We start from the raw sequence: 19,103 nt of genomic DNA, 5'->3' as shown, positions 1-19,103 counted from the left end.
TCGGTGATATGTGTATCTGGATGGTACGTGTAAATGTGTGTACCCTTGTGTATCCCTGTGTGTCTCTGTGAAGGGTGTTGGGGGCGCATCTGTTGATGAGAGGAGACTAGAAGTAAGGAGGAGGCCTTCTAGAAAGGTCAGCACTTCCAGATGTTAGCCCGGACCTGCTCACCCAGTCCTACATAGGGTGGGCTGAAAAACCTTGTGAGGTGTGAGGGATGGAGCCATAGGACTTCCCATCTAAACCGGAACACCCGAGAGTCAAAGAAGGTGACCCAGCATGAACAGAAGCATAATGGGGAATGAGCAGTCATCCCAGTTTGAGGACCCAGCATGAAAGTTAAGGCTCCTGTAGCTCATCTAGACCACACAGTGAGTCAGCGGGGTGGGACCTGGGTGGAAGTCCTAACTGGTGCTCTTCTGAGGGTGGTATTTCGAGGGGTCCCATGTGGCATGTGTCCTTTTCCATTCCTGCTTCCATTTTGTTCTCCTTCTAGAACACTCTGCCCTCTGATGCCTCCCTTCCTCCCACCCTTGTGGCCTTTGCCCACCTGCCTGGCACAGCACCCTCTTCAAAGCCCGGTCCCTCAGTCACGTTGTGGACGCTTCTCCGCCAGCATCTCCAGGGTACCCAGCTGCAAATCATGCCAGGTTTGTCATGCTTCTCCATCAGCCCCACCTGTCACTTTTCCATCAGCCTGTTACAGGTGAGGCGAAGGGGTAAGAACGTTTATGGTCCTCCATTTTCTCATCTGTAAAATGGGGGCAGTAGTCCCTCAAATTTGAGACCTGCGCTTCTCATAGAAATTTGGGTGCATCTTCATTCAATGTGCGCACTGAATGAGGGCATCCTTCTTTCCCTGAAATTTAATGTTATTAAAGCAGTGCTGTGTCTTCCAGCTAATGGTGCTTGAACCTAAGAAAATTCGGAAATATTTCTCACGTGTTGACTAGAAGTTTCTTCCCCGACCCTCCCCCCCAAACCCCCACAGCCCGAAGAGCATCCAGGACCATCTGGCCAGACCCTCCCTCAGGGGAACGGGCAGGGCTCAGCTCTGTATCCACTTGTTTGTTATCCTGAAAAAAAAGAAAAAAAAAATGCATCCTGGAGGTGTGAGGTCTGGAAGGGCCTGAGCCACCTGGCAGAGGGCACCAGGAAAATCAAGTGTTTACGGGGTTTACGGACAGGAATGTTTCCTCAGCCCTGCGGGCCCCACAGCAGACTCCCTGGAGCAGCATCAGGCTGTTTGAAGGGAGAAGAATGTCCGGGCCGGGATTTCTGCTCAGCCCACTGCTGGGCCTTCCACGGAGCAGGGATTCCTTCCACTGAGCGGGGATTGGGGTGTCCCTGGGGCTTTCCTGCCACCCCTCCCCGCAGGGGAAGGAGGGCTCCTCTCTACAGCTCAGGGGTGGGAAGGGGCTGAGGGAACAGGGCCTGGTGTGAGGCCCCTCCTGGTTTTAAGGGCTGTCCTCTGCACCCAGCGGGTCACTTTTCACCTCAGTGGAGTCTCTGTTTACCTCCCCTTTAAGGTGCAAAATCAATGGCCCCATCCGGCTCAACAAGCTCTGAGGAGACACCACGTCTTGCCATCTCCTCTAGCCCTGTCCAACTGTAAAGGAGGGTCGTGGTTTGAGTACCCTCAAATCCAAGCCCTGAGAAAGAGCTTGGGACCCGAACTGGTGAATGATCTAGAAGGTGGTCCCAGAAGGCAGAAGCGAGGGGAGGTGAGGAAGGAAGGAGAGCCTAAGAGGTGCCATATGGCTCTGGTAAGTGCTGTGGGCAAGTCGGACTCAGTGCGGCTGGGGACCGCTGAGGAACTTGTGGGACATACCACAGAATTGTCGCCCGGAGGCAACATGTGCCCAGCGACTTCATCCCCTTTGGGTGAGGGTCCTTCAAGGTGTTAACCTTCTGTGTTTTGAAGCCACCTCTGCTTGCAGACAGAACATGCTCCCTCAGCTTTCTAGAAAGTTCTGTGCTGGAAAACTGAGAGACAGACGCGCTTGTGTGGGAAGACTCACAAGGGCAGGATCTACTTACCACAGCTGCAGTTGGCTTGGGGGGCTAAGGTGGTAACGTGCAGGGCACCACCAGCATCTACCACAGGTGGAGCATGATTTACCACCCTGCTCAGGGCCCACCACGGGCTTCCCATTCTGGGCCGTCACGTGACTCATGTGATCCCTTCATCTCTTAAAAGCTATTACATTATTTTTAAAATAATTATTTTAAAATGATTATTAAAATTATTTTTTTACAACTGCATTGGTGTAAAGATAAACCAGATCAGATTCATTATTATATGTGCATTACTATATTTGTATTTTTCTTTTAGTTTGTATTTTTCTTTTGATTAAAAAAAAAATTACAATTAAAACATCTTCATGGGCCTCTCGAAGTGTGGTAGGTCCTGGGCATGGAGCCTACTTTGCCTGGTCCCACTGCTTGTAGAAAAAGCCCCCTCCTGTCCCACGTCCACCAGGTTCTTGGCACTCTGTCCCCCGACTCCCCCAGGCCTGGCCTCCTGTATGGGGCCTGTCCGAAAGTCTTTTAGGACTTTGGAAGAGAGCTGTCTCAGGTCTTAGCTTAAATGTCACCTCCTCTCAGACTCCTTCCCTGATATGCTCTCTCACACCATTCTCTTGTCCTTCTAGCACTCATCACCCTGACAACAATATGTGAATGAATTTGCTTGCTGTTGAGGGTCCATCGTCCTGTCAGGACGATAAGCTAGCTCCATGACAGTAAGGATGGGGTCTGTGTGATCCATTTCTCCATCACCAGGGCTCAACCAGGCTACTGGGGTGAGCTCCCCAGAACTCCTTCAGGAAGGCAGGGCTGGGAGGCCGAGGAGCCCTCAGCTATCCACCCTGTTCAGAGATTGCGTCTCCTAAGAGAACTCCCTTGCCCCGCACCTTCTAGAACATTCTGCATCCAAGGACTGAACAACCTAGGGCATAGACTCGGCTCTCACTTGGGACAGCCTTTGATCGGTCATCCCAGCTGCAGAATCCCCTCTGAGGAGGGCCATGGCCTCTACTGGGACTGCATTACACTCCCCACCCCACCCCCCAATCCAGCCTGCCCTTGTCTGCCTCACAGATGCTGCCCCCAGGACATCTCCACCCAACTTCCTGCATGCACTCTCCCCTCGAAACCCACCTCAGCCCGCAGTGGTACCCCTCTGAGATGGGACTATAAGAGAAATAGGAATTTATTAAGAGCCTTCTGACATTTCTTATTTATATCCTTTGAAGAGATTTATTTTATTTTATTTTTTAAAGATTTTATGTATTTATTTGAGAGGGAGTGAGCATGAGCAGGGGGAAGGGCAGAGGGAGAGCAGGGAGCCCGATGCGGGGCTCCATCCCAGGACTCTGGGATCACAACCAGAGCCGAAGGAAGATGCTTAACTGACTGAGTCACGGGGGCACCCCAGCTGAAGAGATTTTTAAACTGTTGTCCTCAAAGCCCCCCCAGGGACTAGGGTGGGGGACCGCCAGGGAGGGGGTTTATTCTGAATACCTAAGGCAGGGCCTCTGCCCTTCACTTCTACCCAGGTAGCTCTGCTTTCTTTCCCTATATAATTCAATTCTGTCTGAAGAAAAAGTTGTATCATTAAAAAAAAAAAAAAGTTTAAAAACCATCGATTTATGTGTTACAGTACTGCTAATGAGGGTGGGGAAAGAAAGCACCCATCGGGTGTCCTCCTGGCACACACACACCTCATTCCAGAATTCAGGACACTGAGGCATAAAGACCGTAGGTAGATGCCCAAGGTCACAGCCGGCAGCTGTGTCAACCAGGATCTCCACTGGCGTTTTGTAGCATTCAATCCCAGGAGCTGAGAGAGGCAAGATGTAGGCAGACACTCTTGTCCATTTAGAGGAAAGCACCCAGCTTTTTTTTTTGAAATTCAAAAGCCCAGCAGACTTCCTTCTCTGCTCTAGTGTCTTCCCACCTTCCTTCCCTGGGGCATGGAAGTGGGAGGGGGTAGCGGGGAGGCAGAGGAAGCAGGGAAAAGGGTAGTTGAATTTTTGAACAGATTATCCCAAAAACAATGTGGTACTTCAACCCTGTATTTCACAGGTGGCCAAAGGGAGGAGGTGATGGGCCCGCACGCCTGCAAAACTCAGTGGTTTCCAGCTTCCCAGCCAGGCCAGGGTTCTGTCCACTCTGCCAGGCTGCTTCCCTTACTTTCTGAAGCCTCCTGATGAAGATAAGGCTCAGTCCCTGGCACCCCGCCCACGAAAGGGCAAATCAAGTCTAGGGGAAAAGTCTGACCTTGGTGCACTGCCCGGGGTCGTGGGGGGGGGTGGTGGTGGCTGGGATCCCAGGAGGCAGGGCACGGTGACGGCTGCCAAACTCCATCTCCTCCAGAGTTTCATAATGTGGTTTATTTAGTATTAAACTAAGGTCCTGGGACCTCATCAAGAAAAGAGAGCAAAGTTTCTCAGGCTCCCTGAGGAGAGATGCTTTGGCTGAGTTCGGCCTCCATTTTCCCCAGGGATTCAGGCACAACGAAGACCACATTTGGGATTCTGCCAGGTGGCCTCAACCCAGCTCCACGAAGACCCAGCTGCACTGGACCCTCTTGGGGTCCCTGGGGTTCGCGGTCCTGCTTCAGCCTGGAGCTCCTCCGAGCTGAGTGGCCTTGCCAGGGGGTGGGCCTTGGGGTCCCCAGCCAGCAGCTTCACCCTCAGCCTCCTTCCCTATGTGCATATGTGGAGCAAAGACGAGCATCTCTTATCCAGAAAGTTTAGACGGTCACTGGGTTAGAAAAAAATGAGGAGTCTACTGCAGGACACCACGTCAGCTTTGCTTACGTGTCTCCTGTCCCGCATGCTCCATCCAAGCTGGCTCTGACATTCTTGAACAATGATATGGAGACAGTTGATTCACTGAATTCCTCTTTGGACAGATCGTGTTTGTGGGGGACGGTCCTGTGAACGAGGCAGGATTAGTGGGACATTAGCTAGCTTTCTGGTCAACTTCTTTGTCTCGTGCTGGAGCGTATGTGACTTTAGACAAAGAGAAATAAGCCTGAGGTTTGAGTAGAATGTGCTACCCAGTCTTGGGTAGATGCATGATCGCTGCTGAACTTGGCCCATTTCTATATGTCATGTCATGTATGTTTTATTTTTAGGTATTTTTTAGGTACGTATGCTTTATGTGTAGCGTATGTTTCAATTTCAGATAGAGACAAGTCCCTGCCTCTCATTACTCTTCTTCAGAATTTTCTTGGATCTTGTTCCTTCTTTATTTTTCCATGTGAACCTTTGATTTGGCTTATCTAGTTGTGGGGGGCGGCAGGGATCTTTGGGTTTTTTATTGGGAATGCATCAAATTCATAGATTAACTTGGAAAAAACAAATCCTAACTTTGGGATGCCAGGTCTTCCTATCCAAGGCATAGGATGCCTTTGCATGTGATGAAATGATAATGTCTTCTTTGGGGTCCCCCGGTAGGACCTAAAGGTTTTCTCTTCTTTTTTTGAACAGAGATCTTGCCCATTCCTTGTTTATTCACCTCATTCATTCCTGCCGCATTCTGCGGGACTACGAGTCTGCGTGTCCAAGGCTGTCGAGTCCTAGGGGAAGGGGAGCAGTGCGTTCCTGCAGGTGACAGAGAGACGCCCGTTGTCCTGCTCCCGTGGCCCCTTGGTGTCTGGCGCCTTGCATCTCCTTCCCAGCTACACATGATGCCCATACCCAGACCTAGTTCCCAGGTGCCCGGATGGCCCAGGCAGCCTTCCCTCTCTAGGGTCTGAAGGCCTTCCTGGGCGTCGCCAGACAGAAGGGTCTGCCTCTGATCCTCTAGGACCCACAGCCCAGGGAGGCTCCTTCCAGCTTGGGGAAGCCCCCTCTCCCTCTTGCTTCCCTCTTGCACAGTCTCTGGGGATTGCTTTTCAGAAAACAAGAACCAGGAGATCTTGCAGGCCAGGCAGGGTTTCTGCCTAGCCATAGAAACTGCTACTTGCTCGAAGAAGTGGAGGGAAGGGGGGGATACAGGCAAATAAAATGTCAATGAGCCTTTTGAAACAAACCTCCCATACTTCCCCCACTATCTCTCCTGCGAGGGAATCCCACCTGACCCTCAGTGCCTCCTCCCCCTTCCTCCTTCGAGTCCTGCTCCAGGTCAAGCCTAGGCGTGTCCTGCATAAATCAAGAGGCCTGGCCTGAGCACTGGTCTCCCAAGGGTCATCCACAGGCTCTCCAAGGTCAAGGTCCCGAGAGCCTTGGGAAGTCACAGCGGAGGGAGCGGAGGCAGTTAGCTAGCGGCTGGAGACAGTTCCGTGCGCACCGTGAGGAGCCAGGCTCCGAGATGAGCCCTCAAGGCCATCATGATGAACAACTCCAGGGGCGCTGTTGTCGCAGAGCACACAGTAAACGGAGCCTCCTGGGGGTGTGCCGCAACCCAGTCCCTAATGATTTAATAAATAAAACAAGGAAATTGAGGTTCACTCTGACAACTGCTGAGCCTCATAATCTCTAATATTTGCATTATTCTTTGTCATTTGCAAGGAAGCGTCCCTTCGGCTTTCTCTTTAATTCTCAGAATGGCCTTACGGTGTAGACAGAAAAGAGCTGAATCTTCCTGCCTTGTAGAGAAGGACACGGAAGCTCAGAGATACAAGCAAGTGTCCCAGGGTCACACAGCATGTCAGAACCTACGAAGTTCAGCAAGCGGATCAGCTTAAACTTGTGCTGCTTTTATGTAATGACCAGTTCCCATCTGTCTCCCCCCCGGCAAGGAGCTCCTGGAGGGCACGGCTGTGTCCTCTGCCCTGTCTTCCCGGCCCCTGACAGTGCTGGCAAATGTTTGTTAAGCTCGGGAGACTCCATGTGGATGAAGTTCCCGATCGGCACGGCGTACCCTCGGTGCTCCGTGAACATTTACTGAACGAATGAATGGATGAACGATGACAGTTATACCCAATGCTAATGAACCCTTTGCAGCTGATAAAGCACATTCACCTGTGTTCCAGTGACTGTCATGTAACAAGCCATCCCCAAACTTAATGGCTTGAAAGAGCAATGGACTATCTCCCCTCCGACGTCTGTGCGTTGACGGGGCACTGCCACGCGGTCTCGTTCCGGGGTCTCTCATGCAGTCAGATGTCGGCCTGACTGAGCTGGACATTCCTGGTGAGTCACTCACCTGGCTGGCAGGTGATGCTGGGGCTGGGGCCTGAGCTCTAACATGTGGCCACGCGGTGTGGGCTTTAATAGCATGATGGCTGGATGCCAGAAAGAAGCATCCCCAGAACAAGCGTTCCAGGGGACCCAGGCAGAAGCTGCGCCTTACAAAAGGGAAGGAATCAGTGGAGGCCAGCTTGGAAGACTCTCTACCGCATCATCTATCCTTTCGCTGTGCATTCATTTTTGTTGCCATCAAGGTCTACTGTTACACCAATGTCTATGCTCTCTAAAGGGCGCTGGGCATAGAGCAATGAACCGAACAGGTGCATTTCTGCCCTGTGCTGGGCTGGGGGCTGCTTGCTCGTGGATCCATTCTCTGCCCTCCCCTCTGTGCTCCGTGTCTCAGGCCACTGGCCCTGGAAACATTATGTCCCAAGACTCCCTTGCCAATTGGCTTCTAGCAAGGTGGGAGGCACCAGTAGGTGGTTAGAAGGTGGGAAGAAAGGAGGAGCCTGGGTATCTCCCACCCACCCCTCTCTTCAGGGGGCATTTCCGGCAGAGGCCGTGTCACCTCTGTGACCCCAGCCCCACTGGGCAGCACGGGCTCTTGGGCTCTGGTGACATCCCTTTGTTCCTTTGCCCCACCTTCCCTGAGAGTGGGGGCAGCTTCCTGCCACTGCTAAACTCTGGGTGGTCCCCCAGTTGGCTTTTTACCTCTTCCAACACCTTTGTAACCCATTGGCTATATTAAATTCCCTCTGTTGAGCTGCCTGACGTGGGTTGTTCTCCTGACGGAGTTCCAGTGCGACTCTTGAATCCACATAACCAACCCGGGAGGAGAGGACTCTTATACCCCCATTTTACAGAAAAGGAAATGGAGCCTCCTCATTCAGGCTTGTCAGGAGAAGACCTTGCCTCCTTCTCTGGCTTCGAGCAGCCATCTGACGTTCTAGATTTCGAATCCCCAAAATGATACAGCAACCTTACTCACGCATGGGTCTTGGGATTAGCTGAAACCCTGGCAGACAGTGGTTCAAAGCACCGTTTCCGGATTGAAGCTCACGTATCTGGTTGCTGAGGCTCGGCTGCTCTCCACGCACCAGCCCCAGGTATGTTATCAATGAGGAAATGCACAGGGAGGGGGGTCTCAGAATCGCTCCCGCAACCACGCCTCCCCGTTTCATTTTCAGGGATATCAAGGCTTAAAGTAGTAGCCTAGGAAACCAGGATTATGACCTCCAGACCCTGCCCAGTGCTCCTGCTGTAGGCAGGCGGGTGGGGAAGCAAAGGAACTTAGGATCAAGGACGTGGGTTCAAATCTTGGCACTGCCACTTCAGGCAAGGCACCTCCGGGCTAGCAAATGGCAAAGCTTGCAATGCCAAGAGAGCTCAGCATGCTGCAGGGCTGAGCAGGGAGCCACGGGGGGGGGGGGGGGGGACCTGGGGCGCCCTTCCCATCCCGAGGCAGCAGCTCCTGGGGGTCATGGCCATGTGGGAACAGGGCTCAGCATGCTGGATCTGCCCATTGCTCAAGGGAAGCCAAAAATCCTTTTTTTTTTTTTTTTTTGGTAGAATTTTTCATCTTCAAAATACTGGGCAGGCCATACAAAACCCAACCGTGGGGTGTCGGGACCTACAGGTGGTCAGTTTCCAACTCCTGCTCTAAAGAGTTACAGAGACGTCAGAGAGCCCACCGCAACCCACTTTCTATGAGCAACAACCCTGGGAGTGGCCCGGTTTCTTTCTTTTTCTTTTTTCTTTTTCCAAGAACACAAGAGCTTTCTGAGTTACTGGTTTCTCTCCAAGGCTTTGTAAATTTTGGTTCCTTCTGAACTCTGGTCTACAGGTAGCTCACATCACAGAGCCCCGGGCCAGGGCCGCAGGGGTGCCCAGGGAGACCCAGGTGTGACTCCACCCGAAGACCCCAGGCTAAACTTTCTAGATTAATTTTATCTTCTGGTCTGTAACGCCCCTGATTATATGCAGATTTATGAGAATTCTTTCCGCATTCACACTCACAGAGTACCGGTGAGCAGTCCAAGCTGGAAAATAAGACACCCTTCTTAATTCCGTTCGGCCGCCCCAATCTGGCTTTGGTTAAAAGGCATTTCTTTTTAGCTGTGCCCATCTCCTGTAATGATCACACAGGACAGGAGGGGATGGTCCTTATCTGAGGAAAAGTGATCTTAGGATTTCAGCCCAAGGCTTCCCCTTCCAACAGAAGAAGCCGAAAGGGCTCATGGAAGGGAAGAGACAGCGGGGACAGTGACCCTTGAGCTGGCTTCCAGGGAGGCCCCGTACTGTCTCCTGAGGTTGATTGGCTGGGGGTTCCTGCACAGTGGCATGCAAGTCCAGGAAATGCACAGGGTGTCAGGTCTAGGGGACGTGGAGAGCTGACCTGGTCTGCACCCACCTGGAGAGCCCAGGTACCATGCCCCATATCCCAGAACTGCAGTATCGTGATGGCGGGGTAGACCCACTTCTCTCCATCCTGCCTTCCAGCAAACCCACACGGCCTCTTTGACACAAAATATGCCTTGGCCTGATTTGGGCTGCATGGCATCGTTCAGATAAATCATTTGTGCGACATTAAGACACTGCTGAATACCGGGTCTTGGTGCCATGATGGGGGGACCCAAAGAGCAGGTATTCTGACCCCTAGGAAATTCCTAGTCCAGTGGAGAAACAGATATGGGACAGACAATTGCCACAGAATACCCTTGGTGCCATTTCTAGAAGTCAGGGAGGGAGAAGAAGGAAAGGGAATCAAGCCAAATTTGAGTTTGGGTTTTCTTGTTTGATGTTATTTAACCACGAAGCAGTGGATATCACACAGGTACAGTATGTGATCTGCAAGGTAAGGCCACTCCCAGGACGTAAAGACCCCCAGGGGGCCACGGGTGCACCCCTGCCCACAGCTGGGGGTGGGGGGGTGGACAGCACAGCCTGGGCTCCTGCTTAGAGCCCGAGCCTCCTCCAGCCAGTGTCAGGACCCTGCTGCAGGCCCAGGGCAAAACACAAAGGTCCCAGCCAAGGCGGTGGGAGCATGGGGTGGATGGAGCACAGACCCCAGGGAGCCCCACCTTCCTCGATACAGATTTGGTGGGCCCTCCTGAGTGACCCTCCACTTTCCAGCTGGGCTCTCGCAACACACTCGCTGATGTCTCCCTCTGCGCAGGGCTCCCTTGGCTCTGGAGCCCCAGGATTGGGGGCCAAATCTGTGTCCCCCTTCCCTAGCCCTAGACCCTTTGCTCATACCATCACTGGCTTTCTCTCCACTCTAAGGACGCTGGGTTCATTGGTCTGTCCCTTCATGACCACCCCTTCCCCTTTTTAGCAGATGGCTGTAGTTTCTGGGAAGGAAGGAGGGCAGTGTGTTCAAAGGACTCTAGTTGTGGCCCTCACAGCCCCCAGCAAGGGCTGCTACCTCGGAAAGCCTCAGGTCCCTGGGTTGGCCAAACGCAAGGGCTCTTGCTTCGTCCTCTCCAGTCCAGACTCCTGCCACCCCTCCTCCCTCAGTGGGGGCCAGGATGGAGAGCGCCGCACCTGTATCTGGGGCAGACAGCTCCTGGAGCGGGACCAGGTGGAGTGACCGTCCGCCCTGGCCTGCCCGGGACAGCATGTGGGACTTCCGGAGCTCAGCTAGACCCTTCCAGCAAGCCGAGAGAGTGGGTCACCCTAGTACAAAGGCAAGATAATTTCCCCACCCACCCCTCTCCACCCCTCCCTACCCACCTCCCGCACTTCCAGAGAGGGGGAAAAAAAACCTGTTTCCTGGCCGGTTCTCAGGCTAATCTGTCACCACCAACTCCTTTGGGGGAAGATGACAAGAAGTGAAAGGCTTTGCCTCTGGTCAAATTAATAGCAGTAGCATCTTGACCATGAAAAGAAAGCATATGGGTGTAGTTAGACACACGGTAAAAAAAAATATCTGTGTGCACATATAAATCCCCCATCCAGTGGGCTACTGACAGACAGAACCCTGCCAGGGATGAGCAAGGCCAGGGTGGAGGTCTACCCGAGCACCAGTGAGAGATGCTGAGGGCTTTCAGCCCGGAGAGGAGCATAGGGTCAGCTGACAGTGGCCTCCTGTGCCTGCAGATCTGGACAGGGGGACAGAGAGGACAATCGCCCCAAACCCCAGATGTGGATCCGGGCTATGGGCCAGAATCGATACACAGAGGTATTCGAATCCATGGGAGCCACCCGGCCAGGGCACCAGCCACTGGCCATCTGTGCCCACTGGGCCCACATCTGAAGTGTGACTGGGGCCCCTAAGACGTACTGTGAGGATCTTGGGCAAGACTTAGACGACTCCTAGGAACAGACAAATGTGAAATGCCTCCTTAATAGCTTTTTTACACGGATAATAGCTGGAGCAATAATATTTTGGATAGGACAGGTTAAACTAGATCATTAAAAATCAGCTTCAGCTGTTTCTTTTCCCCTTGGTGAATGTACCTGAAGGAAATTCACACATACATGTGGCCACACTGGTTTGCCGGGGCTGCCGGGGCCAACACAGTCCCACAAACTGGGTGGTTTAAACAGCAGAAGGGTGGGGCGCCGCTCTGGAGGCTGGAAGTCTGAGATCAGGTGTCCCAGGGGGCTGGTTCCTTCTGAGGCCGGGAGGGAGAATCTGTCCAGGCCTCTCCTCCAGCTTGTGGTGGGTTGCTGGCGATCTGTAGCGTTGCTCGGCCTGGAGAAGCACCATCTTCTTCTCTGTATGACATTCCCTCTGTGTGCATAACCTAGCCCGTCCCCATGACCTGAGTTTAGCTTGGTTACTCCTGTAAAGGTATCTCCACCTCAGGTCCCATTCCTGAGGTCCTGGAGGCTAGGATTTCAACATGTAAATTTGGGGGAACGCAATTCAGCCCACAACGACGGCCTACATCCTATTTTTGGTGGAGTCACTGATAAATAAGTTCCGTGTGGGCAGGAGCCACACTGGGACTTGCCCGTTTTCAGAATCCAGCCCAGAGCCCAGCATAGAGTAGTCACTGGGCAGCCATCCGTACGGTTAACCCATGAAATCAGTCCTCCTTCCCTGAGTCTCCTTAGAGGTGGGACAGGCCGTGTCTAAGGTTCGTGTGTGAGACAACCCAGAGCCAGACTCTGGGAGTCGGGCGGATGCCACCTTTCATGAACAGAGTGCCCGTAGGCAAGCTGCTTTATCACAGGAACCTCACTTTTGTTGGTAAAATGAAAAAAAAAAAAAATGCATGCTTACCCAGATGTGCACCTAATGCTTTTGAAAGCAACTGGTACACAGTAACCATCAGCTTCAACCACCATGAGGAGTGAGGTCCCCATCACCGAAGGTGTGTAAGCAGACAAACGCCGGAAGGTCTCTTCTCAGGAAGGCTGGAATGGTGACTTCGGCACAGAAATGGAGCTGGGGCTGGATTGTACCCTGAGCCGCACGATACAACTAGGCTTTACCGTGCCTTCTCTCCAAATCCACCCAATCCACTTTCCCATGTTTCCCCTAAGAGGAGAACGGGCACTGATAGGCTTTGAGCATCAGCCCCATGCCATCGTTAGGAACCACTCTACCGCCATTTAACAGGTGAGAAGACTGAGACCCAGGGCGGGCTCCGTTGGCCCAGCTGGCCAATGGTGGCACTGGGATGAACTCAGAGGTGTGTATCCGAGCCTGAAGCTTTCCCCTGAGGTCACAGCATCATGGGGAATCATTCGCTTGTGCAATCACTCAGCACCTCCTAGGTGCCTGGCACCAACTTTGGCCCTGGGGAAACGCGGGGGACGGGCACACAGCCCACACCACTGAGAAGCTGCCCGTGTGCTAGGAGGAGCCCAGCACATAAACACACTGTGGTGATCTTTACACCCAAATAGGAAACATTTTTGCAGATTCATTATGTGCCAGGCACTCTTCTAGGTGTGTCACATATATATTTTCTGCTCCTAGTGGCTTCCTGCAGGGCTTTCTCCGTTGTCAAAGCTCATGGCTCCAAACCTGCCCCCATCGTGAATTACATGGCCTTCTCTCCTGCAGCCATAGGGCCTACCTGGATCATCCAGAGTCATCTCTACACCTCAAGAGCCTTCACTGAATCACGTCTGAAAAGTCCCTTTTCCTATATTAGATAAAATGCACAGGTTGTAAGAATTAGGACCCAGATATCTTCGGGGACCATTATTCAGCCTACTACAAGCCCCAAGGACTGATTGCCAGGCCAATCTCCTCCTTCAGAAATGGGGAAACTGAGGCTTAGAGCATGGATGTGCTCAAAGTCTCTCCAGCTGGTTGCAGGGTTGGTTGCAGGGTTGAGTCACCGGCTGTCTTTCTGGAGCTGGGAGGTCATGCCCACCTCTGGGACCCAACGCTCGCAAGACCCAAGGAGTCAGGCTGAGAGGAGACCTCCTAAGCCTGGCTTGGCTTTTTCCTCTGGACCACAGGCAGAGGGGCAAGGAGGTGCCTGGACGGTGTCTAAGAGCTGCCCAGCCAGGGGATGCTGCAGTTCAATGATTTTCAAATGTTCGGGTCGCAGGATCCCTCTACACACTTAAACATTATTGAGGACTCCTGGGGCACCTGGCTGGCTTAGCCAGTAGAGCATGTGACTCTTGATCTCAGGGTCATGAGTTCAAGCCCCACGTTGGGCACAGAGATTATTTACTAAATAAATAAATAAACAAACACAGAAATAAATAATTGAGGATGCCAGTGAGTTCTTGTTTATGTAGAATATAATTATAAGTAGTTGCCATATTAAAAATTAAAACCAAGACAGTTAAAATATATTCGTCACATTGTTTAAAAATAAGCATAAACCCATTATTAGTTAACATAACATTTTAATGTAAAAAAATCCCTATATCTTCTAAAACCACAAATCTGTGGGAAGAGTGGCCTTGTTCCATTCGTTTGCAAATCTCTTTAATGTCGGGTTTAATAAAAGAGAATTCTCAAAGCTGCTTCTGCAGTTTGTTGGGGTATGTTGCTTTGATTGAGGCATGTGAAGAATATCCAGCTTCCAGATAAGTTACTTGGAGAAGGGAGGAGTGATTCACCTGTCTTTTCAGATAGTTAGGGATATCCAGTTTTGATATTACACCAAAACTCGATGTTTTAGTTGTTTTACTTTAAGTTTCACTATGGCCTTGGAAACCGTATCAGTGAAATTTTTTCTGCTTTGTTATATTAAATATCATTGGTGTGTCCTGCATTTTGAATGGACCTTTTACACATGCAGGCCTTTGCAAATCATGCATTGGTCACTTGGAAAATATTGTTCCATTGAATTGTGCAGGGCTCCCAAGTGTTGATTATAATGCCCATATATCATCATATAATATCAAACAGTCACATTCATTACTATTACTTTAAAAGTCTTTAAGTAATCGGGAAGTATATGATTATGGATACAAATTTCCTTGGAAAATTTAAAATTTATTATTGGTAACAAATATGGCCAGTTGTTTTTCTTGAAATGACAGGCTCATGTTTATTTTCCAGAAAATGCGTGCCCACTGCCCAAGTCTGAATAACCATAGTCTACTTATTGGTGGTTCTCTCAAGTCAAAAATGAGGTTCTCGGGAAAAAGGAGTTATGCTCCAATATGCTTCCGTGTCTCTGAAGTTCTCTGGGGGTGCCCAGTTCTCTGGGTGGTGCAGTTGGTTAAGCATCTGACTCTTGATTTCAGCTCAGGTCATGATCTTAGGGGCATGGGATCGAGCCTCATGTCAGTGTGGAGCCTGCTAAGGACTCTCTCTCTCTCTCTCCCCCCCTCGGCCCCCCACCTCATATTCTACTGTGCTCACTCTCTTTCTAAAAAAAAGAAGTTCTCTGTGCACGCTTCCTAGTTAGCCACTTGGAATGTTTAGAAGATATGTACTCAAGGATCGAAATTTAATAACATTAATCATTTTTACCATTTCATCAAGGATATTCTTAAGGGAAACTCAGGGGTTTTCTGGCAAGTGTGTGTGTCTATAAAGAACACAGCGAACTGCGAGTACGTTGGTGCCCCTGCCCTGATCCGCACTAACGTGCCCACAGTTTACCCAGCATGGCTTTGCATCCTTAGTGCTAATGTCTACACCATGCAAAGGCAAATACCATCTTGGTTTTATTGCAGAAATACTTTTGACCCAGCAGACTCATGATGGGGGTCTTGGGCATGCCCCAAGGGTGTTTGGACCACACTTTGAGAATCACTGTGTAACTCAATAGATATCACGGTTCTGATGTTTGTCTTCCATGCCCATCCGTGTCCTCCTCCGCCCAGAATGGCATGTCTCCCAGGTCCCCTTCTGCCTTGCATTCAGTCGGTGCTTACCACCCCACCACCACGTCATCGACTTTCCCCCAGTCCGGGGGGATTCCAGTTCCTCCCTGTCAACTTGTGGCCACCGCAAGCCCCACTCCTTTGAACCACACGGTCCATCTTGCTGACCAGCGGAGGCCCTGAGACTTGCGGGATCCAGGTTTCAGCTCCTCCCCAGTGAAGGGGCCTTGGAGAATTCATTTCACATCTTAGAGCCTCTGTCTCCTCCTCCATGAGATCAGGGTGAAAGTGCCCCCACCCCTGACGGTCTGTGGGGGAAGTGAACGAGGTCACCCACAAAAAGCACCCACGTAGCACACGGAATTCTCTGCGGTTCCTTACTACCCCCTCAGCACCTTGCAGGGCGTGCAGGGAATGGGCTATAGCGTACAGAGTGCCCTGACCTGCCCCTCCTCTTGCACTGCCTGACAGCCTCGAGGCAGGGGCTCCCGGGCCCTAGGAAAGGAGAGAAGGGCCAGCATACCCCTCTTCCTCTTCCTCTCTGCAAGCAAGGACGGGGAAGGGTGGAGGCAGGTGTGAGCACCCCTGCCAGGACCAGCGACAAACCCTCCTGGCCGCTTCCTAAGGCAGCTCTGGACTGTCTCGAGCTTCCGCGGTGGCCCTAGCATGACCGTACTTTGGACCCATCACGGAGTGTTATGCAGTGTTACAAGCTCCCGTGACCTCGTGGGTGGGGCCATGGTCATTATTACACACAGGCATCGCTGTAAGGCCGGCCGCCCCTCCCGGTTCCCACTTCTGGTGTGACCTAGCAGCGGGCGCCCCTGCCCACGTGGTGGCAGGACCAGCATCCCCTGGTTGGCTGGCTCTGACCCTGATGGAGGCCTGGGTGCGGGTGACTTGTCACTCCCCCAGCCTCCACTCTGGTTCCAAGACACTTTGTTCTGTGCCACATCATTAATTTCTGGAAGAAAAAAAGAACAAAACAAAAAACGACCTCTCAAATTAAAAAAAAGAAGAAGAAAGACATGCTCCCAGCTTTGCTTGTTGGCACATCAGTCTAGACCAATCAGGGCTCCTTGTCAATGAAGAGCAGAGTCTGGACCTCCGGGGTGGGGTTATCTCATGCAAACATGACCTTGGGGATGGGCCCTGGTGCTGGTCCCCGCCTGCAGGAAGGGGCGGTGAGGACATTTTCAATCCCCAGCCCCCCCCCCCCGGCCCCCAGTGACCAGGCTGCAAGGAAGCTTGAGCAGCAGAAGTGAAGGTGGTGGGGGAGGCTTGCGGGATCCCAGGGGAGCTCGTATCCCCTTTCCCTGAAGCACACAGGACTGCAGACTGGAGGTTGCATCCTAACCAAGCTCTGTGCAGGGCTCAGGAGGCAGGATGACCCACTTTCTGAGGGTCATCTCACTTCCCTTAGCAGCCCCGTCAGGAAAGGGCTATAATCATGTCCCTCCAACCGTGTGCCTTCGGGGGTTCTCACTTCTCCCACTGACTATTTTCCCCACGACACGGGGGGCACCGGTCTTCTCAGCACCAGATTCCCCACTCCCGGGAACTTCTGGGTCCCCGCACCCCGCTTGAGCATTCTGTTTCTGTAAAATGGAATATCTGGGACCTGAGCGTCCTGTCATTTCCCTCTTGGAGCATAAGTACCAGGGGATGGATTACCCGAAGGTTTGGGGGTTTGGAGACCCAGAAAGGGGGTGGGGGGAAGGGAAGTGACACTTGGGGAGGGCCTGCTCTGTGCTAAAACGGCCAGCCACTGGCTTCTATGCTTGAGCATTTCCGTATTTAACATAATCATCAACGACAGCCCTGTGAGGGGGATTTTATTTTCCCCATTATATGGTTGGGGAAGCTGAGGCTCCTGGAAACCAAAGACATAACCAAGGTCACACGGGAGCAGGTGGCGGCGTTGGATCTGAGCCCAGCTCGCCGACCCAGGGAAGGTCGTGGATCAGCCTCGCCACAGCGTCACCTCCGCCTGCCTTGGGGGTCATCGTGGCTCCGGAGGCTCATCACGGACCTGGGCTCCTAGAAGGCGGGTGGGCACCTTTTGTACCTGCATGTCTCCCAAGTCCCCTTCTGCCTTGCATACAGTCGGCGCTTAACACACGTGGACGGCATGATTGAATTCCTGAAGAGGCCAAGAGGAAAGCTGGTGGCTTTGACTTCGAATTGCAAGGGGACATGAACTGTGTGTCCCTAGGACAGAGGCTGTTTCATTGTCTTCATGGAGTCACCCACAGAAAGGGAGGGTCCTCCCGCAGCCCTGGGAGGGTTCCCAGCCCCCCTGAGCGAGCTGGGATGGAGGCAGGGGTGGGGGCCGGGATGGGGGACAGGGTGGGGGCAGGGGTGGGAGCCCGTGTGGGAGCACGGAGGGCAGGGCGCAGGTGCCGCATGAGTTGGGGCTCATGCCTCAGGCAGGGGATAAACACCTAAACTGGGGAGACAGCTGCTTGCCATCAGACCAGCAGGAGATTGAAACAGAAGCCTCGGTGTTTAAATTCTTTTGCTTAACAACGAACCGTGTAACACGTTTTTGGTGGAGCCTGGAATTTCCTAGCCCTTGTGTCTCTGCTTCTCATTTTCAGTCTCCTTTTCAAAGGGGAATTGGAAGTCGTGTAATATCCAGGCCTGGTAGATCAGGGGAACGCCTGCAGGGTTTAGACCCAGTTTGGGTTTGCTGATGAGTATTTTCCTCCCTCTTCTCCCTTCTCCTCCTCCTTCCCCTTCTTCCTCATCTTCCAACATCTTCAGTTCTTCCCCACTTCTTCTGGAGACCTCAAACTCACCAGACTGGCTTTTTACCCAAAGGGGGCTTTAGAGATCACCTGATTTAGTGCCCTCATTTTACCGAATGCCTCTCTGGAAAGCCAAAAGGTCCCACTTAGCAATTTAGGGGAGAGCGGGGATCAAAACCTTTGACCCTCAACAGGGGCTCTGTCCACTATAGATTTTGATGATACGCTCTTTCCATGTTCATCTTTTTCTCAGGCTGGCCTCGGGTTCTAGCAGGTCATGGCCTGAGATACAACAGTGGTCGGGGCTCATCGGCCGGCAGGATCATCTCCGCCCCACTCTGTCACTGTGGCTCCACGGTGCTGGCCCAGGAGAGCAAACGTGACCAATCAAAGTGACCGACTGTGAAGGGCTCAGGACTGGGCCAATCAGGCTTTCCTGGGACTTTGGTGGAACTTCAAGGCAAGACTATTATTTTGTCGAGCTTTGAAATAACCAGGGCGATACAAGCCTGGAGCCACATGTGCCATCTTTCTGCCACATGAAGAGAGACTGTCGAAGAATGAAAACAGAGGTGGCGCGGGGAGGTGGGGGGTAGGCTAGTCCCAGGGATATCATTCACACCTCTGGATCCTTCCATACCAGAAGAGACCTCCCACGTGGACTACCCAGAAACACAAGCCAATGTGTCTCCTCTTGTGATTCAAGACAGTTGGAGTCGGGTGTTGACCATTTACAAATGGAAGATTCTCCACTCATACATGGGACTTAGATAAAACCCTGACATGTCTGAAGGGTGATTCTGGGTTTCCTTGGGACATCAGGGACCTCCTCCTATAACCTTGCTAACTGGTTGTGTGTGAAAGTAAATGCAAATTGTGGTTCAAATTTTGCCCATGTCTAAATATTTACTAGCAGGCAGGGACAGTTGCTAAACCAGAACAGTTCAGTGC

The 19,103-nt window shown here is 52.1% G+C and overlaps 1 long non-coding RNA gene across 1 annotated transcript; it reads left to right on the top strand.

Moving 5' to 3' along the window:
* The first annotated feature begins 206 nt into the window (after positions 1–206).
* On the top strand, positions 207–5,673 carry LOC113910292. Its single transcript, XR_003515993.1, has 4 exons — positions 207–372; positions 498–651; positions 1,531–1,767; positions 5,503–5,673. It is a non-coding gene; the product is annotated as an uncharacterized LOC113910292 (long non-coding RNA).
* The last annotated feature ends 13,430 nt before the right edge of the window (positions 5,674–19,103 follow it).

The sequence above is a fragment of the Zalophus californianus genome, chromosome 6 (genome assembly GCF_009762305.2).
Source record: "Zalophus californianus isolate mZalCal1 chromosome 6, mZalCal1.pri.v2, whole genome shotgun sequence".
Taxonomy (NCBI): Eukaryota; Metazoa; Chordata; class Mammalia; order Carnivora; family Otariidae; genus Zalophus; species Zalophus californianus.
This window is presented reverse-complemented; position numbering and strand designations above follow the sequence as displayed.